General features: G+C 48.2%; 2 protein-coding genes across 6 annotated transcripts in view; one reads left to right on the forward strand and one right to left on the reverse strand.

Annotated features, from left to right (window-relative positions):
• Nucleotides 1-22,218, forward strand: part of SPATA22 (spermatogenesis associated 22) — a 72,830-nt gene that overhangs the window by 33,391 nt on the left and 17,221 nt on the right. For all 5 annotated transcript variants that reach the window (XR_001875882.1, XR_001875883.1, XR_001875884.1 and 2 more), the window contains exons 11-12: nucleotides 12,528-12,637; nucleotides 20,311-20,417. The gene's annotated coding sequence lies outside the window, so the exon portion shown is untranslated. The remainder of the gene's footprint in view (nucleotides 1-12,527; nucleotides 12,638-20,310; nucleotides 20,418-22,218) is intronic.
• The window catches only part of LOC108500544 (transmembrane protein 211-like), a 60,538-nt gene that overhangs the window by 24,540 nt on the left and 13,780 nt on the right, over nucleotides 1-22,218 (reverse strand). The window lies entirely within an intron of this gene.

The following is a 22,218-nucleotide window of genomic DNA, read 5'->3' on the forward strand; positions in this document are numbered from 1 at the left end:
AACCGGAGAGTAAATCACCCTTCACTGCTGAGCTACTATTGTGCCACTCATTTGTAAGGGAGCTTTCAGGCTTGTTTTTTAATCAGTTTGGCTTGACATTTTCTTTTCCTACTATTATTTATGAGCTCTATCTTATGAATGGATTATGTAAAATAGTTTAATTCCAGTTGTTGCAATTTCTCAGATGCCATCACACAAAAGCTTGCTTTGACTAGAACACTCAGGTCCAGATTTTGTTCTCAGCTGTGCTGATACAAATTAGACCATCATCCACAGAGATCAGAAAGGCTTTCCTCAGATTTACAACTGCTATGAGCATTTAGGAAAAACTCTGAGCAATGATTTTCTCAGAGTAAGCAAAGGCTGCCTCTCAGCAGTGTGTTCTGCAGATGGGGTCCACCCACTTAGCCACTGTCCTCAGCTCAGAAACTGAACCTGATGATTCTTCTTGCAAGGAATTATCACTGCATTCAGCTGTGACTTGACTGCTTTTGTTGGAATGGCAGAAATGTGGATGGGTGGATTTTTGAACAATTTCTAAGATTTTGGGTGCACTCAGTGGCTTTCAAGCACCTAAAACCTGGGTGCTAATTAAAGCAAGCACATTAGTCCCCTTTTGATGGCAGGTGTTAGCTCTCCTCTGTGAGAGAACAGGCTACTACTGTAGCAAACCAACAGCTCTCGAGCCCTTGCACATAAAAACTATCTCCAGATGCCAAAAATCTTGCCAGTTATTACTCTCCATTTCACAGGTTTCTCTGATCTCTCAGTATCTGACTTTGCACCTGAGTGTGGAGCAGAGAACATGTGAAAACAAGAGCTTTGTTGCTAAGGAGCACTTGGTCTGTATTATTGCTGTTTGGTTCCCTGTGCTAAATGCAGGTTCATTCCCCGGGATGAAGCACGTGCTGTGTCCTGCAGCAGCTGTAGCTGAGGTGCACTGTCATGCAGAGGAGAGAGAAAGAACAGTAGCTACAAATTTCTGCTGTGTGTTTGCTCACTCAGGTTACTGCTCCGTGCTTGTCTGGACTCGGGTCACTCGGTCAAGGCCCAGCTCTGCACCCACCCAGTGCTGTGTCAGAGCAGGAGCCTCCCAAGGAGGCAGCCTGTGCTCTGCCACTTGCAAGCCAAACGGGTCACATTTGTCACCTCAGCACACGGAACTAGGAATGCTTCATTTGTATGATGTTCTTGTGACAACACGGAGCCATGAAGATGATGGATGTCACACAAACCATTACAGGGCACTTTTTCAATGACTGCAAACACAGAGCAAGGCAAAAGGAACGCGTTTTTGTGCGTGTAAATGGAGCAATTACAACCAGAGGCACGAGGACTGAATGTCTGCAATCAGTCCCTTGGCTGAAGGCCTCTCAGCTGAGCTACCCAGGGCTTTGCAGGTGTGCCTGGTTTGCATCCAGGCAAGGAGAGCAGGCAGGACCTGCACTGCCCAGGCTGATGCCTGAGGCCTGACACACTGTGGCCAACGAGTTTTGCTGGTGCTCTGCTGCACCCAACACAACTCTTCCCTGTTTGAACTACAGAGGTCCCAAACACCAGCCTTTCCTATCCAGCACAAGGTCTGTAATAGTAATTTATCCTTATTTAGAAAGGCATGTTATTCTAATGGCATCCCATGCCAGGCATGTTACAGTTTAAAGGTTCCTCCCTGGTTACAAATGTGACCTTCATTAACTTGTCTTTGTGCGCAGAAATCTACAGGAACAGCTCATTGCATTTTCAATTTAATTTAATTTGAATGATAATTTAAAAGTTGTTTGATGCAAATGCGACCATCTGCAACCTCACAGCTGACACAGTTTTTAAAGATGAGTTTGTCAGCAGGGGTGGGGGGAGCTTGATGGGAAATAAGAGCCACGAGCTCCCAGGAGTAAACTGTGAGTGCCTGGGGCTGAGCGAGGAAAAGGAGAGGAGCTGAGTCAAGCAAGTGCTGGTTATCAAAGTTGTACGTGACTATTTGAGTTTGGAGCAGTGATTACAAGTCATCAGACCATCCCTGCTCGTGGCACTGCTTGTCTGAGCCGCGGTAACTGCCCCAGGTATGTGCTCATCAGACCTGTTGGGACATAAAACACATGGAAACTCGACTGCCAGGAGGGGCTGAGCCAGGTTCTGCACTGCCCTGTGCATGGAATTCCAGTGCCTGGCAAAGACACTGGCTGTGCCTCTTGTTATGGTTTTAATTACTGCCAGTAACAACAGTGTCCTCAAACTAAGAGCTCACAGTGACTGTGTGTGATGTAGAAAAAAAGCTCTTGTTTTGCTCTGGCTACATTTAAGCTGTAGGTTTCTGAGAACAAGTGTCTGCCTAATTCCTCCCCTCTGCTGTGCACCCTGCAGTACTCAATGCTTGAGGATGGTAAATAATAATAATAACAACAGTGCTAATGGCTGTTTGTTCACACTTGGTACTTTGAATAATTTGATAAAACTGAAACCCTGAAGTGTTGTGCTGACTTTTCTAGAACTTGGTCCGGCTTGACTCCTGATTTCCTCCTCGAGTAGTCTGATAAAATGGGCTGTGTCCAATTCAGGCTTTTGAAAAGGAGCCAGTGGAAACATTTTGCCCCTAATGCTTCCCTGGAAGCCTTGGTCAGGAAGGATAGAAAGGAGCTCCTTGCTGAGCCCTCACTCGGCAGCAACAGTGCTTCTACCCCAGGGAATCCTGCTTGGAGACTGGCATCCCAGGAGGCTCCAACAAAACCTACATGAACTTTCTGCCCTGTACCCTGAAAATCTTCTGTACTTCAAATAATGCTTTTTTTGGCACCTGTGTGCAACAGCCATTGCACTGGTGCTCTGGGAATGTGCTTGAAAGCTTTTAGCTAAACTTGCATGCATCATCTCCCTTGCCAGTGTGAGTCAGAATGAGGGAAATGAGAAAAATGCCCCTTTCTAATCAGGAGGGATGATTGGCTTGGCACTGTCTGTGGCTTGGGAGACCTGGTTTTAATTCTTAGCACAACCCTGCGTTCCTGAGAGGCTGAATTCTCTCTTCTAGTGACGCTCAAACTTTAGTGCTCCCCAGGAGCAGGCCATACCCATCTCTGCTCTGTTCTGGGTGCTGCTCTCCTCTCACCAGCAAAATATGAGCAGGTGCTACTCCAGCACAGTGGAGCTGTAAGCACAGGCTATGCCACAACACTCCCAAGGAAGACCCCTTTTTAAAATGAGAGTGCAGGTTATGAACTGTGGGGTTTATTTAAACCTAGGAACTAAATGAAATATTGTTGGAGAAACAGCACTTGCCATTGCAGAGACTTAACTACTGATGCATTAATCTAATATTTTTCCCACCCTTCATTTAAACCCATGTTTTCTGCTATTTCTCTTGAGATCCTTGAACTGGGACATGGGAGATCACAACACCTTTGACAGCAGTTGCCTAGAATTCCCCATATGGCTCAGGGTATTTTATTTCCCCATGTTTCAGGTGCCCCTGAGAGCTGTGTTAGCAGTCACTCAGGAATACCAAAGCTTAGAGCTACTTGTGTGGCTGCATCTGAGAGAGCACCAGGCACAAATTACTTTGTTAAAACTTGGTCCCATTTAAAGTTTACAAGCAGCCCATCAGCATCCCTGGCTCTCTATCCAAGAGTAGAAAACTAAATGTAGCAACCTGATTTCTAATGGATGGCTTGCTCTGCAAATGTTATTTTGACTGTATTTATGGGCATTAAAATGTTATTTAAGTCAGTTTTTGGGAACAAGAAAGAGTGTTCCCTGGTTTTCTTATGAGAGAACAGACTGAGTGAATGAGGTGAACAGAGAAGCTGAGAAGGTGGTTGGGAACAGAAGCTTTAAATTGCGACTGTGAGGCTGATTTCTGCTCCTTCTGCTCTGTGTCAGTGCTGCTTCTCTCCAAACCCATTAGAGAAACACTTAACAGAAAAAGGCAACCCCCTGGGAGAGCCTTCCACCTCCTGTAGAGATTTGGAAGAGAGCTTGCATCTACCCATTAGAGAAAAAGTACTTTTAGCTTTCAAGTTCAAATGATGGATCCAAACAACATATGCTAGAACTGAACACAGTCTTGCTGGGAGGGGACTTGCCAAATCTAAGCCTGCTCAAGCAATAAATAATAATACTAATTAGGCTCCTTCCCTCAGGAGCACCCAATTTTGTGATAGTGATACAACAGGGCATCGGAGCCTCTCTTCTTAACAGATATTCAGAACACCATTGAAATGTTAAAAAAAAACAACAAACAACATGCTCACAAACCACTTTTCTTGAAAACAGCCGGTTATAGACAGTTATGTTACTTGTGACTCTGTTTTCCTATCGCTGTATATCAGCCACTTCTGAAAAAAATAAGAAAAAAAAGGAAACAGCAGCTGGTCTGACTATTGCATTGCTATGCAAGACAGGGAAAGCAGCTATTTTATATGAATACTGATTGCAAGTGAGAAAACTATGGACACTCTTTAATTTTCTCACAGTACTTAGTTTCCTGGTATCAAACATCTCTGTGATAGAAATCTTATAGTTTGGCTTTCAAGAGGCAAAATCACTTTAACTGGTGTGTTAGAAGGACTGCAGATTTCATCTGTCACTGAAAATCCTTCTGTGCTTCCTCTACAAACACACAAACATCAAATGGTGGAGCTCTTCCAAGGCTGTCAGCTCAAATACCCTTTACTGGTCTGGAAGATGCTTAAAAAGGGAAGTTTCAGAAACAGGGATGAGAAGACTCATGTTTCAGCTTCTCCAGGCTTGCTGCAAAAACTCCCACTACATGCATTGCCCCTTGCTGCTAGTTCAGCAGCAGGGCTGGGAATTCAGCTGTTTTTTCCCTCTGGATGTCTAAGCTTTGGCTTTTTCCTCTGCCTAAACCTTGAAACGAGTGAGAGGAAATGAATGGTGCTTTTCCAGCGGCAGCTCTGCCAAGCCCAGTTGGAAAGCCGTGGCTGATGTGCCATTTAGTGCCATGAGCAGCCAGCAGTACTGGTGCAAGGGGGGCTGTTAGTGCCTTTGTTGTAGGAGAATTTTAGCACTGCTGGGGTAGGAACCCCCCAACAGCTTGGTAACTAGGCCCTCACCCCCTCGTGTCCTCATAAATTAAACATAACAGCAGCTCCTGCAGACAACCGTGTTCTAATAAATCATGTAAATAGTCTGGGAGATTCACTGCCCTTTATTTCACTTGAGTCCCGTAACTCAGCTGTTAATTGGATCTGAGATAAAATCTGTTTTACTGCACGTTCCCTACGCAGGATTCTGTAAAGTTCTTTCCAGAATAATAACCTATAGCGTTTCCCTCTTTGTTTTGCTCCCCTCTGGCACCAAGGAGAGCAGTAAGGCAGCACAGCCAGGTTCAGGAGAATTTTCCTTCCTTGTGGCTCTCCCAGTTTGCCCATCAGCTCCAGTTCCCAGGGGAGGCTCACCCTGGTTTTTGCAATGGCAGCACAGCTGCTGACACTCGGCTGCTCCTGCCTCCAGTCCCAAAGCAGTGGTTTCCAAGGGGCCTGGCAAAGCAAAACCCCTTTGGAGCAATTATCCAAGGCTGTTCTAACCACCAAATATTTTATCCTAATGGTAAGCTTGTTTGTCAGAAATATATTAGAAAGTTTTGGTGGTTTAATTGGTGTAATGCACCTTTTCAGCTGGAAAATGTCATTGATGAAACAGATGCGGGATGTACAACCAAACAGGCTTTTGGAGGTGTTTTTTTCCTTGGGAAAGGGAACCCCAGTTGTTTGCCCCTTGCTTTCCACTAATTGCATCACAGAAGAAATTTGATGCCTTTTTAGGATAGCTGGTTAAAGAGATGAATAAAACTTTCACCTCTGGGACTGAGGAAAGGGGAGCTTTTTTTCAGGATGTTCTCTCAAAACTCAAATGGTTTTAGCAAGATTTTGCTGTGAGGTCTCTTGCCTAGAAATTGTCACCTCCCTGGTCCTGTCCTGTACAGAATGTGTGGCACCAACTCGGGATGTGGCCCCTTTTCCCTGGAAAGCACCTTGCCCGTGCCTTGCTGGGCACAGAGGTGACACAGCACATCAGCTGAGCTACAGCTGCCTGGATACTGGGTTTGTTGTTTAGAGACCCAACCTGAACCGGTATCTCGGAGCAACAGCAACATAATTAGCTTTAGCAATTAACACTGCTTAACTGAAGCTGCTGCAGGACCAAAGGCGCTTTTTTAGACCGCAGAAGCAGCAATTAGCATTTCATTAAGGTAACAAGCCTAGAGAGGCTACTGAGCCTGCTGGGGTCTGCTGATCTAATTTTGGGAGCCATCGATAAGCCCTAGGGGCATTAAAGTGAGATGCATCAAGTCTTTCATCACCACGATTGGAAAGCTGAGTGGAAAGTGGCATTGTCTTGGTGAAGGGTCACCTCAGTGTACAGGTGAGGTGGCACTGGGCAGCACTAACTCTGAAAAGCAGGTGGGTGCAGTTGGGTCTGTACAGCCCAAAGATTGAACCTGGGGCCTCATGGGACCCCAGGAGGCAGAGATGGTTCAGGGAGGCTCTTCCACCTCCAGCTTGCAGGTTCTACCCCTAATTTCCTGTTTTATCAGCAAACATCCTTTTTGTTGGTGTTCTGGAGCAGAATATATTTGTGCACCAGTTTCATGTTCAGTTCTTTGGCTGGTTTGGTTTGAAACATAACACGTGTGTTGGGAAACAGGCACTTTTATTTTTGCTGGGTTTGTGGGGGTTTTTTTAAGTCTTGCCTGCAGCTGTGGCTCCAGTGGTTTGTTCACCTTAAATCTGAGGTCAGTTCTGCCTTGAGGAGAAGGGGCTGACACCACACAGCCAGGTGTTAGTGCTCTGGGTCAGTGACCGGGTACAGTTACCCCTGGGGAGTTGGGATGGTGGGGAATCATCCCATGCATATACAGCTTTGGAGCACCAGGTTTCAAAACCCATTGATACACTGCATGTCCCTCCCTGCCATCATTTGTGCATATTAAACTCCAGCTAACACAGCAAACAGTGTTTAGTGGTTTTTCTGGGAAATACCACCGTAGAATCAGCAGAACATACCTTTTTTTTTTTTTTTTACTGTTCCTTGGCATAACACAGGGAAAAAACCCATCCTGCTATGAAGCTCTCTGATATTCTAAGGGTTACTACCCAATGCAGCTGCTAATGGAGCCTCTTTTCCTTGCAATCTGCTTTGCTTTTCTCTCTGCTTTATGTAACCAGTAATTGTCAGTAATCTGGAAGTTTGCTAAAAAAATAGGCACAGAGCTGTACTTCTGGGAAAGGGGCTGATATGATAAAGTCAGGAACTTTCTAAATAGCAGTTTTATTGGACAGTGTTTCTGTTGCAGCCAACAAGGAGAGCTTTGGTGTCTCTCTTCTGAATCAATGCTGTTGGGGTTTGGAGAAACATTCCTATGGGATATACATTTTTTTATTTCCATAAGGGCTTTCTCAAAAGAGCCTGTTTCTGGACATGCTAGAAAAGTTGGAAGGCTTTCCTGTTTCCTGAAGATGAAAACTTACTAAGGAGGAGAAAGTGTGTTGCCCCATTCGCTTGTTACTTTGATTAAGTGAGAAGTTTTTATTTATGACTGTGCATCAGGCTTGGGATTTTCGAGGGGGAAGAATAAGAAGAGAGTCTCTAATCTGGCTTCCATTGAGTTTCTGCCACTGGGCTGCATGGAAGGGAAGGAGATTGGCAATGGGACACCCATTGACAGGCTGGGGACAGGCTCCCTCCCTGTGATGCTGGCGTTCAACGCCCTCTGAAACTCTGTGACCCCAGCACTGGTCACCAGCGTTTGTCACAGCTCATTACACAGCAGGAATGTGGAAGCCCAGTGACCTTTCCCAGAGGGACAAGCAGAAAAGCAGTGGCACAAAAGAGGGAAGAAAATGTTGTACACTTCAGAAGGGAAATAATTGAATGTTATTGTGATGGAAAACACTGGGCTGACAACAGGCAGGGACAAAAATGTTCCTTTTAGGGTGTCGGTTGTGGGCTTTGGACTTCTATTCAGCTGGGTGCAGCTTCCCTTGCTGTAACCTTTGGCTACCAGGGAATTTCAGCAGGCTGGGGAATAGCTCTCAGATCCCAGTGACAGTGGGGCACAGGGAAAGGGAGCACGTTGGTGATGCACTGGAGCAAGGATCAGAGGTGGGAGAGTTGGGGATGTCCTGCATGGCTGCCAGGCAAAGGAAGCGGGGGGGCAAAAGGGACATTTCTAAACCTCTTAAAAAGTCAAGGCAAACTTTCAACCTTTGTCCTCAAAGCTCTCCAGCTTCTGTAGTGGGAGATTGGAGCCCCTGGGATTGCTCCCAGCTGTGGCTCCAGAGTTTCTCCTTTGAACGGGTCCATGTTTCCAACCAGCTTTTTCCTCCCTTCATTTTACTTCCAGTTTTTATTTAATCTGACTTCTCCTGTCTCCGGAGACAAACTGATTAATTCTTTTCCCCTTCGTAGTCCCCTGAGTCCCTTGTTCAATCTTTCCTGCCTCAGTGAGATCTTAATAAATGCTGCCTGTGGCTGGAAGTGGGATTGGGTCTTGGCACTGTAATTAATTCTTTACTTCCTCCATGGCTTCAATATGCTATTTACAGCCGTCAGCCCCTGCAGGAGGGGAGGTTTGCAGACTGCCTCCAACTTTTCCCTCTGATTAATATGTTTTATCCACCTTGCTTCCTCCTTGCTCTTTTGTATTTTTTTGCTTTGCCTTGTATCCAGTTTACTGTTGACATATGAAAACACTGATGGACTTCCAGTTAAAATGCAATCTCAGAGACAATTGCCAGGCTTTTCTGCTTGCTGGTGCTCTGTTATTTAAAAGCCTCTTGGTCCAGGCTGGCTGCTTGTGGCAGGACATCCAGACCCATTGCAGCTGCATGACCATGCTCTGACTAATCTAAGTGCTTTCTGTAGCCTCCAGCAGCAGCTTGCAGGATTTTAACTCCAGCACACTGACTGTCAGCCCAGGGAGTGCTTTGGAGGCATTACAAAGGAGGAGGAGGAGGATGGAAGCAACTTGGAGGGAGGTGGGTGAGATGCAGCATGAATCTCTAGGAGGATTGGAAGGCCTGAATGAGGAAAGGGTTTGTGGCTGCTGGCAGATCAGCAGAGGGGAGCACAGTGAATGCTTGAAGCCTGCAAACACTACAGAATTATGTAGGCTGATACCATGGAATATAAATAGGAGTGGATAGAAATTAATCTAGGGATAATTGGGCTGAGTGGGGGAGCTGCTCCTTGCTGGCTGTGGGAGCTTCCAGCAGGGAAGGAAGCCCCTGTTTGATATTGAGGGCAGTGCCCCAGCCTTCTGCCTGCGACCTGCTCAGGGTTTCAGCAGTGAGCTGGAAAGCTGCATTCAATATGCCAGTGAGGAAGCGAATGCAAATTTCCTCCTTCTCTCTCTTTTGGGTGAGATTTATGCCACCTCCACATGCACAGCCTCCTGGCAGCAATAAATCACAGAGGGGGAGGGAATGCTGCAAGGAAACTGTTACCCTGCAGTTCCTGCATCTGCTCCTGGACATGGAGCCCCAGCAGGGCAATCCTGGTGCAGCACATGCTCCCACTCCTTCCCACTGCTACACTGGAGACCACCCTCCAGAGCCTGAGGATTTGCTTTTTTTACTCATCTGCCTTCCCTCCCTCTGGTGCAAGTGTTGCTTGTGTGCCCAGGCTGGGATGGAGCCCGTCAACCCCACCCTGGCAGACAGGTCTGTTAGAGACGAGCCCTTTGCCTGCTCTGTGCCAAAGTCCTCCCCAGCCTGTGATGAGCTGGGCACCCCCAGAACTCCAGGCCTGGGCTGCACTGCAGACCTAAAACTGGTGGTGTTTCAGCAGTGTCCTCACCCATTTGGACCTATTGAAAATCCACAAGGGCTGGAGGGCCTGGTCCAGCCCAAATCGTGGCTGTGCCCAGTTCTGCCCACAACTGGTATGGATGGGAAGCACTCTGCTCCATCCCAATGAGCATTAAGTCTGCTCACCCTGCAGGTCTGGTACAGCTTCCTTGACCCCTCTGTCACCTGACAGAGGCATCTGGGTTCAGCTCAGGGAAAGCAGAGGAGTCGCAGAAGCAAAATCAGGAAATATGCCCTATCTCATCTGGGGACTAGAGAAGCACCAGCAACCCCCCCCCCTCCTTGGGCACTCTCAGCTGTCACCTCTGCACTGCAGAAATGGAGGCAGGGCAGGGCCACAGACAGGAAAGCTCTCTGCACTTGTACCAACCCTGCAGGGCAGTAGCTCAGTGCTCCGCTCCAGTTTGCAATTCCTGACAAAACCAACCAGCTGATCTGACAGACCTTGTCTTTCCCCAGTAGCCTCAGCCACCTCCTGGCCTTACCTTGCAGCCCCCTGCTCCTGGGACTCTGGCTGGGCAGCTCAGGACTGGAGGTACAGGAGATGCTGATCCCCCTCACACTGGCCACGAGCAGAAAGCACAAGAAGACACGGAAGGGACAAGTTCCCTCCAGTGCATCGTGCTGAGCCCAATGTGCTCCACTCCCCAGCACCCCTGCAGCTCTGCAGGGCTCAGCCAGGGGAATGAGCCCTGCTCCAGGGGAATCTGGGTCCAACCTCTGGGAAAGGCATTTGGCTGCTGCCTGGGAGCACCTGACTGTGGTTTAATCCCCTCTCATGGCAGAGCTCTGACCAGCCCCCAGCACAACTAGGACAGCTAAAAATACTCGGTGCACAAAGGAAGGAGTAATTTGGGCAGGACTGAGCCAAAGGGATTTATCTCAAATCAAAAAGTTCAAGAGGTGCAAAACTGGTCCCATCAGGTCAAGCATCAGAAAAGGAGCAAAGATGTGAAGCAGTCACAGGCCTTAAGGAAAGCAGCAAAATCTAAGGATTTTGCTAAACTTCACAGCAAGAGCAGCAGAGCCTGTAGCAGCAGTGTGGGGAGGTGCCTGCTGATTTCTCCACCATATGCTGACTTTACCTTTACTGTCAGTCTAAATTCTGCCAATTATTAAATTATCCAACTTGCAGCAGGAACGCAGTTAGATGTGATCCAAATGGTGTCACTACAATTATGGTAATTATCTGAAAACAAGCCAATTACTTCCCTCCTCCTCATGCCAGTTGGTACCAAGATAGCAGCTGTTCGAGGCAAATTTGTTATCACATTACTGTACATTTGTTAAAGGTTGAGGTTATAGATTCTAGCCTTTTAAATATTAAAAATGCTATAAAGTCATGGAGTGTATAACATATTAGGATTTTTTTTTTTTAAATGTTGCGAAGGGAGAAATTTCTTTTATATGCCAAGAGAGCTGGTGGGGAAGTGATTTACTCATGATGGCTGGCTGGAAATGTGTACTTTGCAATCAGCAGACAACCAAGCTATAAATTAACCTGTGGCAGCTTGTTACCTCTACCCATGTAAAATGAACTAAATGCAGAAGTTTTCTGAGGATCTTTTACATTTCTCTTTCTTCAGTTTTTGGCGTTCGGGGTGCTCAACACATCCAGAGGCATCTTGCAGGATTGGCCCCTCTACTGGATGCACTTTCAGCAGCTCGTTCAGTTTGTCAAGTCTTTTGGCTCGTTTAATCCTGTGAGAAGCAGCACCACTCCCTGATGGAGAGTGAAGCAAAGGAGAGCTCAGTCTGCCCAGGCAAAGTGAGTTGGGCCAACACTGGGCAGAGCCATGGGAAACACTTCACCCAGGTGAAGAGGCTCCTGAAAAGTCATGTTATTGAGGCATTTTTACTTTTGACCCGTTCATTGCTGAAGGTGTCAACATGCAGAGCCCACCACTTGCAGCCACTGCCAGAGGTGCAAAGGAAGTGCCCTCAGAGCACAGATCACTGTGACCTCTTGTTTTGCACAGACCTTCCTTGCAGAAACTGGAGTCTTTCATCCTGTGTTAGCCACCATATCCTTGCTTGGACTGACCTTAAGTTTTTTTCCCTGTGATGTTTTGAAATCTTTGGCTTTGATGTGCGTAAAACACTCCTTTCAATAAATGTCAAGAGCAGATTAGAGAAAATTAAATGGCAGAAAGAAGAGATTCTGCCTTTTGGCTTGAACAGCATTTTCATGACAACTGAATGAATCTGCTATGAAAAATGTGAATTTCCCTCTCAGTGCTCCAGGTACATGCCAGTGGGATCTGTTTATATCTGTGAGCTTATACACCCCCATGCATCCGTAATTCCCTGCAGCTTGTGTGCAGCCACAGAGCCAAGGCACAGGGCAGAGCCCAGCTCCCAGGAGCAGGTTAGTGGCATTATCCTGCTGCTTTGCTTGAAATAATTAGCTGTGCTCACAGATGACCTTCTCAGCAAGCCCTAAAGGCTGACAGATTTGGGTTATATTGGAGCAATGGAGAGCAGCACGTTGCAGAGTGCCCCTCCTGGAGAAATCCTGCTGCTCACTCCACTGCCAGCCCCAGGAGCTGGAGCTGGGCATGGCAGTGCCCACGCAGCTGCAGCAGGGGGGCTTCTCACTCCCACAGACAGAGGATGCAGCCACCAGGCTCCACCACTTCCCTGGGCATCCCTGGTACCTTCCAACATTCTTAACTGATGCCATCTGCTTTCCTTTTCCTTTCCCAGGAAGTTCTTGTGGCTGTCAGAGCGACGTGCCAGGACTCTCATTTGGGATTGTGTCCAGTTCCTACTCCCTTGGCAACACGTGAAGTACCACCTCCCACAGGAGAGTGCAGGTATGCTCTTCCCTCCTGATCACTCAATTCTTCCTCGTTATCATTTAAGATTTACTTATTACCTTCATCCTTTTGCTTCACATGAAGTTATTTTCGTGTTTGTTGCCTGTTAAAACTGCCCAGTTCAGATTTCACCCTGTTAAGCAGCAAAACATTCAACCACAAGGATTACATTTGATAGTGTTTTTTAAAGAAAAAAAAGTAAAAAAGTAATCCAGGCAGTCCCCTGCCCAATCACAGCACTAGATATGAGTGAGTGTGTAAACAGGTTTCTGCTTATCAGTCCTGCTGCTATCTGCTGCACACAAACTGCTCAGCCTCACAAAATCCAATTTCCAAGAGGTTAGCGGAGGGAACTGTTTGCAGAAACACAGCAATACAAATCTCCAAAGCCACAGCCCTCATTATGCTGATGCTGAAGAGAGCAATGATGCTTGATGACTCCTGGCACCTAAAGGTGACGTTTACTTTTGTGGCTTTGATTAGAATCAGCCCAGCTTTGCCACGAGGTTGTTGCCTCCTGTTTTTCCATGCTTTTGTGGTGGGTCAGAGGAAGTGGTTTGAGCCCCCACTGTGGCCCGAGCAGGCACTGGGCAGGGGGGGTCTGCAGTGCACCCTGGCCTGGCAGCACAACCATCACCTTCTGTTTTCCCCTAAAAAGCTTGGAAACTCAACTTAGAAACAGTGAAACACCGGCAGGAGAGACAGGAACACAGCCACTGCCTCCCATGGGGTGCCTGTACCAGGCATGGAGTGAGCAGGAGAGGTGGTGTGTTCAAGGTACAATGTTTTGAGCTTTTGCCCAAGACCTGGATGTGGGCAGATGCTGCAGCTCAATCCTGGAAGAGCTGAGCCCTCCAAGTGCCCGCTGGCACTGGGGAGGAAGGAGCACAGCACTGGGGATGCCACTGGGGCTGGACCTTCTGACCTGGCTGCTGTAGGTGACAGCAGGAAGGATACAGCAGCATCCAGGGGCAGCAGGGATGTGAGACATAAAAGGAAAATGTCCCTCAGCCCCTGTCACAGACACGAGCTCTTTGTTTATTCCCAGATAGAGTGATCAGGCAGCAGCCAGCCCACCTCTGCTCCCAACACCTCCTGTGAAGGGCTGTTGCCCAGAAGTTCACCACATCAGTAAAAATGCAAACTGTGAGCTGATTAGATATTCATAGATAGTCTTTCTTGATTAGCTCACCATTAATATTTCAATGTCAGAACTGGATGCATACTGCCTCCCTGCTCTCTTCCTTCCTGCTTAATTAATTTTGACCATCACCAACAACCGTCTCCGACAGATAGCAGAAATTGAAGTGGGCTGTTCCATGACTTTGCTTGCTGTAAACAGCTATTTGCAATTCCTTTTCATACATCACCCAGCCGTGACAAAGAGATCACGGTAGCAGAAAATGAGTCTCCCTCGTAAGGACTTCAGAGCTCTGAGAGAACATTTGCTTATTCAATAAAAATAATCAAATAGACAATGCAGTAGGCACAACTTGGCAACAAGATTTGTGTCTCACCTAGCAATCAGCTGGCTGTTATGCCATTAAATAAAAAGAAAGGGAGAGAATTGTTAATTTATCTTTAAGAAGAAAGGGCCTTTGATGTAGGGTAGCTCATAAAAGCCGTGATGTGGCCCAGCTGCGAGGGGGTGTGATCATTGCTGCAGCCCCAGCAGTGGTATGAGCAGCTCACTTCATAAAATGCAGGTTGCATGGCTGCCCGATGCCCAGCACACACATCCATGGCTGATAACAGGATGTGCTGCTAATAGTCTGTTTGATTTTATTGATGTGCTGAAGATATATGGGGGCAGGAGGAGCAGTGAGGCAGCAATTATACAGCAGTGGTTGTTCCACCCCAGCCCAGGGGACTGTCTGCCTTCCTCCTCCTGGGCCTGGAGGGATGGGGAGCTCTCCTGCATGACAGGAGGGCAGTTGCCACCTTCCAGGTCCACAGGGTCCTGACACAACACACACACTGGGATTGCTGTCACAATGTGCCTGCCTGGGACCAAAGGCAGCACTGGGTTTAGGAAACAGTATTTTTGTCTTTCTGTGCTGTCTTTTTGTCTTGCTGAGCTGCAAAATAAGCCCTCTGCTACTGGACATGCTCCACATCTCCATCCATTGCTGCAAATCACCCTGCCCCAAGCTCCAGCCTCTCCTTTCCCAGGGAATACACCCTGATGGTGACCCAAAGCAAGCAGAAAGGCAGGAGCAGCGTGTTGCAGCTTTGCTCAGCCCCATCCCCTCCACGCTGTAACTCAGGCTGTTAAATGCCTGGCCAGAGCTCACCATCTGCTTCCAGTCTTTTAGGAATACCACTGAGTAATTCAATCAAAAAGGAGAAGATCCTTGTTTCACTGCATCATAAGTCACTCTTCAAGTAATTATAATTTTATGCCCCTATCAGGAGTAACAGGGGCTGTTCATTTTATGGGCTTTAGCAGCCAGAACTGTGCTTCTGCCAAGGTTACGGCTGGGAGGAGAACACAATTTAACATTTCCTCAGCCATCCAAGGCTTATCCATGTTTTTAGCTTTCTGGTTAGGCAAGTGAATAAAGCCCTGAAGGACCAAGGCCTTTGTCCAGGAGTGCTGCTACTACAGAGCATAGAAAATGTGCTGGCTTGGACCAGAAGAGCCAACCAAACTATCAGCATGAAGTTGATTCCCAGTGGTGTGAACATGCCAGGTCTGCCCTTCCAGGGCAATGCACAGAGCAGCTTCTGCAGCACAGTGATTGCTGCCTAACCAGGGAGCAAAATCCTACTTTATCCCAGCAGCTGGAGGACACACGGCACTCCATCCCTCTCACACTGCCTTAGAGAGGTCAGATGAGATTAGTTCAGGGGAAAATCCCTACCCACTTGTTCCATCCAAAGTGCCTTGGATGCAATTCATAGGACTCAAAAAAAATAAAATAGTCTTACAAAAAGATACAAAAAGGAGCCTTTTGTCCTTTCTGGAGCCTTCTGATGCTCTTTGGGGTAATTTCCCCACTTAGACACTTCCCCTATCCTGTCTCCCCAGGCAGCCATCCCTTAGCACCACTGTCCTTTCCAGGGCCAGTGCTCCACCAGATGTTCAGTCTTTTAAACAAATTTATTCCCTTGACTTTGAAAAGGACTTCACCATGTTTCCATCTGTGTTTACACTCCATGCAGGGTAAATTTCTCCTCTGAGCAGATCTGTTCCTCACCAGCACAGGAATCCGACTCAGCACAGATCCTGACAGGAAGGCAGAGCAAAACATTTCCGAGCCAGCGCTCGTCTGGGAGCTGTGCTACGTGTCCACACGGGGACTGAGACCTCTGCCAGACTTCCTGCATTGTCAGGCTGTGCAAAAAGGAAGTGGATCTGGCCCAGAGCCACTGCTCCTGTGTCTGCTCCCAGGGCTGGCTCCCTAACTCACCCAGCACCACCTCCAGTTATCCAAGATGCTGAAGTCCAATGCTCTTCAGAGCAAGCAAAGCAGGACTGAAATGCTCTGTGTCCCACCCAGGCAGCCAGGAGCCCACAGTCAGCTGGGACCCTCACGGTCAACCAGGGCTGTAGGTGTTGGAAAGACTCATTTTGGTTCTGTTCTCAGAGAAATCCTCTCTCTGTGCATCCCTGCTCCTAAAGCCAGACTGGCTGATACATGGACACAGCTGTTTTTAACTGCCTGGGCAATCTGTGACACAAAGGACAGTGAGCAGCTGCCACCCAGATTTATCACCGTGCTCACCAGGGATGGGCCAACACATCTCTGCTGTACAGGAATAGCAAGGCCCCATAATGACTTCCAAGGTGGATCTACAGATAACATGAGCTTCACCTAATCTCAGAAACACAGATTTTGAGGCACTTGGGGGGTCAATTCTTCACCCTAAATTGACATCAACCTTCAGGTTTTAGGGCAGAATCTTGGTGCTGGCAGACAAGTGTATGAGCTGATGGCACCTCTATAAACTGTCCTGCTCTGCGTCCTGAGAGCTCCTTGTATGTTCAGATGCCTGTTAAATTACAGCCAGGATCCAACCAGCCCAGCAAACATTTATGTCTCCCACCAAGGCTGTCTTCTTGCTGCTCATATTGGTTTAGAACATCTCAATAGGCCAAAAACTTCCAACGTTGGCAGACAGAGAGAGGTGAGAACTGGGGTTGACCAAAGCTCCCTGAAATGCACCCTTGAGCAGACTGAACTGCAAACTGCTCCTGACAGCCCTGAGCTCCCTGTCAGCATCAGAGAGGACAGGGAGGCTTTTTTTCTCAGCATTACACCCTTCACTCAGTCCAGATGGATGAGTGAATAAAGATGACAAGATCTCTACACAGTTGCTTCAGGATGGAGAAATTCGCCTATGAGCTCCCTCCCCACAGCAAGGGACGATATTCAGGGGGTCCTGGAGGGAGTTTGCAGGGATCTGTGTCCATCTTCCCAGCCAACAAACATGAGCCAAGCAAGGTGGGAGAGAGAGAAAAGTCAAACTGTTTATGAAGAGAAACATCAGCTGAACACATAATCACATAGCAAGGAGGTCAGGAGACAGGATTCTTAGCACTGTGGGCATGCAACCAGCAGGCTGGGCAGCCACTAATCACAGCTATTAAATGATAAATGCTCTGAAGCCTTGGATCTGGTTTGTTATGCAACCTGAACTTGCAAGGGAAGAGGGACCCTCTCCTGCAGTGGTTCTGTCCTGCAACAACCAACAAGCACAGTTAAGCTTCATTAAAACCATTATTAAAGCCACCTCTTGCCAAAAATTCATGAGTGGCCCTGCTTGGAAAGGTATGGCTGTTCCAGTAACACCCCTGAGCTCCATCCTGGTGCCTTGAAAATGTTAGAATGAGAGTAAATGTCATGTGTTGTAGAAGAAGGAACTGCCTGTAAACTGAATGGAGAGTCAAAGGCAAAGAGAAGCAAATGAAATATGGATTTTCCCATCTGAAGCACGTGGCTCTGGCACAGTGCTGGGCTCCTTGGGGCTTGTATTTCCTCAGGGGCAGCAGAGTTGGAGTCCTAGTGGCACCTGTTATTTGTAGTTTCCATTTATAACAAAGCACTGTTATTATTTACAAAATATACTTTTTTTATGGACTGCTACTGCATCCAAGTGCAATAACTGGTCTAAGCTCAAATCCCTAGGAGAGCTGTTGAAAGAGATGCAATTCAGCCACATATTAATATGACAAGGATTTCCCCAGGTTTAAAGGAATAGAAAATATGTTTTGTACAAGTGAAATAGTTCTTTCTTGCAGTATGAAGCTGCTCTTTTCCAATGATAGCAATGAAAGGATATTGCTTCTGTCACTGATGCCACTGGAAATGTATTGCCCCTCTCCAAGGAACCAATGAAAGGACATGGCTGGTTTAATCTCTAAATAAGGCTACTGAGAAATACACTGCTGAGTCCCCAGCCTGGAGGGAGGGCAAAGGCACCAAGTCAGTAGGTTTATGCCAAAAAGCACCTGGAGAAAATCAAAGCGTAGTTTGAGAACTAAGCAGAGGAAAGAAAAATGTTCAGAAGTCAGCTGGTAATTAATCCCTACCTCCCTCACCAGGGTGGAGCAGGGCTCAGCTGTACAGCACAGCCCTTTCTCCTTCAGCAGCTCTGCACCTTGTATGAAATGAGCTTAAACCCTGGGGAAGGCTGATCTACACTCAACCTGTGGCAGGGAGCCTGGCCATGAGCAGAGCTGCCAGCCCCTCTCCCTTTTGCTGCTGTTGTTTAATGGTCTGGCTCTCCAGTGAAGATTTTAGGGTTTGGAAGTAAAATCGGGAAATGGTTCTCAAATCAAGATGTTCTGTCACTTGAATGTATGCACTGAAGTGAGCACAGAGAAATTACTGTTTCAGCAAAGTAAAGGTTTCCTCCAGTGAAAGGCTGAAGTTGAGTCGATGTTTGTGGTTCCACTTTCGTACTTGTCAATCTGCAGATCTGACAGGTTCATTTTGCTCCCCTGCAACATCCTCCCAGGTGACATCTCCCAGTGGGAAGGCAGGTGGGAAAAAAGTCAATTGTTGGTTTTATCATGGGAGTTCAACAAATTCTTAAACATGCAGAGACTGGTGGAGTCACATCTAGGCTTTGGCACTGGTGCCCAGCATGTCCACAGGGTTCAGAGCAGTCCCTGCCCCAGGACACACTGGCACAAGGCCCAGGATGGTCATGGCTTTTACTGAGTTGAATTCTGGAGGAAATTGGCAAAAATGCAGCAGAAGAGGACTTGTATCAGTGAAAGTGAAAAAATGAGAGCACAGGTAGCTCAGGTTTAAGCAATGCTGGTGCTGGAGTGAAGCACCTCTTGGGCTGGGCTGGGCTGGACTGTGACTGAGCCCCTCTCCAGCACCCTGGCAGCAGGCTCCTACCCTCAGATATTCATTAATTGTGTCAGGAATTAGTGAGAGCCCACTGACTGAATAATAATGTGTCAGAGGCAGTTTTTTGACTTTGCTAATGTAATTAAAGCAAGCAGGGAGGAAAGCCTTGCACCAGGGAAGGAACCAGGGCTCCTGACAATGTGAGTCAAGACAAGGGGAGAACAGAAGAGCTGCCCTTGCAACTCAGGAGCTGGATTCATCACCACTCAGCTTTTATGCTGCTGTGTTTTACCTTCCTGCCCAAGCACCTTGCACCAAGGCTGGACTTGGCTTATTTTTGGCAATTCTTCTCTTGCTTAGCCAAATCTTGCAGTTTTGAGGGACCTTTCCTAAATGGCTGGAAACAGCTTTATGGCAACATTTTTTTAATGCTGCTCTGATGATTGAACACATCCAGCACCATCCTTGCATCAGGACTGAGCATGTTTTTCAAGACTGCCACAAGAAGAGGGACCACGTGGGCCCTGCGATAAAAGCCACGACGCTATTTTTAAACAGGGATGGGGGAAGCTTTGGGTGATTTTAAATCAAATCAGTGCCTGGACAACAGGGCTCTGCTTCCCCCCTGCCTCCGCTGCCAAGTTCCTCTTCCCAATCCCAGGGATGTCTTGTGACAAACAACCCTCAGCTTCAACAGGATGGGGCTCTGGAGCCGCCGCAGCCACAGACACGTCCATCAGGAAACCGGCTGTGGGTCGGCCTGGCCTGGGCTGGGAGGGAGGGGGTGGGAAAGGCTGCACAGCCTGGGAACGGCTCCCACCCTCGTCTCCTCAGCCATCCCTGAACATTTTTAGTGTCGGTCGCAGCGCTGGCCTCCCAACCCCAAACTGTCCCCTGCCCTGGGGACGTGTCTGCTCCATTTATGTCCCCTCACAGAGGTGCTGCGGGGCCGTGCTGTGGCACTGCTGCACCCGGGAGCGCTGGGCGTGTCCCCACTGCCCGGTGGCCCCTGCAGCATCCTTGGACATTGCTATCCAACACTCCCGAGAGCTGCTGGTGCCACAGGTCCTTCAGTGCACTGGAAGGCACTTCAGGGGAGGTGCCTTCCCCTGGCTGTTATTGCAATCATGATTTCTTGGGGAGGGATCCAAGACTTTGCATGGGAGTGATGGCTGCAGGGAAGGGAAGAGTTTCACAGGCTCCTAATGGCAGGTCAGTAATTACCAGGCAGCCACGACCCCTCTATTTGCTGCTCTGTGGCTACACTAGCAGAGGTCAGAGTATCCAGGCAGCTTGGTTGTACACCCTCCTGGTGCTGTTTTTATCTAAGTTACTAATTACACATTACCTGTATGTCACCAGGCTGATCGATAGGAGTCTGAGGAATCAATATGGATGTGGATGACGGTGCTGTTTGCCATTCAGAGCCTGCACACGCTGGGAAAAACAGGGCACCATCGATCCCAAAGGTAGGCTGAGATGCAGGGCAGGATGGAAGGCACACTGAGGGGGGAGGACCACACTGCCTTCCTAAATGACACTGACACAGACACTGGGACAGTGTCCTGGCCAGGGACCTGCCATGGCTGTGCTCCCCCTAGCACGTGCCTGCATCCCAAAACTGGGGCAAACCTCCCACCTCGCAGCTCTCCCTTGGGAATGGCACGAGCCGCTTTCATCTAGGTTGCTTTTCAGTCCTTGGGACTTAGTACATTTAAACGGTTCACACTGATCTGAAAATTGACAATTCTCCCTCTTTATGTATTCTTACTGGGTGATCAGTGCCTGAAGTAATCACAGGCTACTTCAAAAATCACAGGGTCTCCTGTGAGACCATTTTGCTTTGCTGCTTAACTGACCAAAAGCTGAGGCCACCTCTATAATACCATCATGTTGCTGCCAGCAAGAGAGGTCTTGGCTGCAGAATGCAATCAAATTTTGCAGGAAGAAGCTCTTGAGACTGCCATGAAATTTGGGATTACAGCGTGGCTAAATGAGGGAATTGCATAACTGGGGCTTTCTGCCTGTCTTGCTGGAGTTCTGTGACTGTTCTGATTCTGTCGTAGCAATGCTGGGAAATTGCTCTTTGAAACCAAAAGAGCCCTAGAAAGGCAGGTCAGGATCATTTGCCCTCAGCACTGGGTTTATCATGAGCAGTGAGTTGATGGTGGTAGGATCAGACAGAGAGCAGTGTGGGGTGAAAGCAAAACTCTCCCCGAAGGCTTCCTCATGCTTGACTGTGCCTGTGCCCTCAACAAGGTGCAAAGCTCTGCACCCCTCTCCTGTCAGGCCACTTCCCAGGCACTTCTTGGAGACCAGGGAATGGATCAGCAGCCGTGGGGCAGCTGAGGTGTTGGACCAGCCACCCTGGCCAGCAAAGGAAGAGCCCTTTGCCTGAAAAGCACGTGATGAAAAGCTTTGGAAAAGCAACACAATCCTGGGTTTATTGAGGCTTTTAGGGTAGCAAAAGGAGCCTTGGAGGGAGGCTGCTAGTCCTGACTATGAAGACTTGTTGCCTTTCTTAAGCAGCAGATGGAATCAACTCCAGTGCTAGAATAGTCACCAGCAGCTTAATCCTACAGAAGACCCATAATCCTTCCCTTAGTCCCACCAGCCCCAAAAGCAGAAAGCTGCCCAGATTTGCCGTTTGGTGGGGTTTACTCAGCCTCAGTTACAATCTCAGTTGTCACAGTAGAGAGCCTCACTCCCTTGGAGAGGCCATTCCCATGGGAGTGCAGATGCTCCTGGGCCAGGGAGCGGACACGGTCCATGCTGGAAATGTGGCAGAGGCTGCCCTGACTCCCGGCAGCCCCAGCCTTCAGGACACTCCTCTAACTCAGTGACACTGCTGGGGCTGTGTGGGCTGTGACAGCTCGGAGCAGAGCCTTGGGGCTCCCCAGGGCATCACTGACAGGTCCCGTGGGTGAAGCCAGTGCCTAAAACACCGGGATGGTCCCATATTCCTTCCAGCCACTGGAAGGAGCAGTCACCGGCAGTCACTCGAAATCTGGTCAAAGAGCTTTGCAAAGATGAGCTGTAATGTCCAGCTATAAACCACAGGCTCTTGGCCTGGAAGCCACCAGAGAGGTTGTACAGGAACAACCAGCTCTGGAGAACATTCTCTGCCCTCCCCATACAGCCCCATACAGCAGGAGACATTTCTCCCTGGAATTAACTCCTATTTTTAAAATCCCAGCAAAGAGGCTTTTGCTAAAGAATGACTGTGGCAGGATTTCAGCTGTGCCCCCATTTGCCCTCCTTGTCCCTGGG

This window comes from Lepidothrix coronata, unplaced genomic scaffold (assembly GCF_001604755.1).
Source record: "Lepidothrix coronata isolate B3197 unplaced genomic scaffold, Lepidothrix_coronata-1.0 Scaffold91, whole genome shotgun sequence".
Lineage (NCBI taxonomy): Eukaryota > Metazoa > Chordata > Aves > Passeriformes > Pipridae > Lepidothrix > Lepidothrix coronata.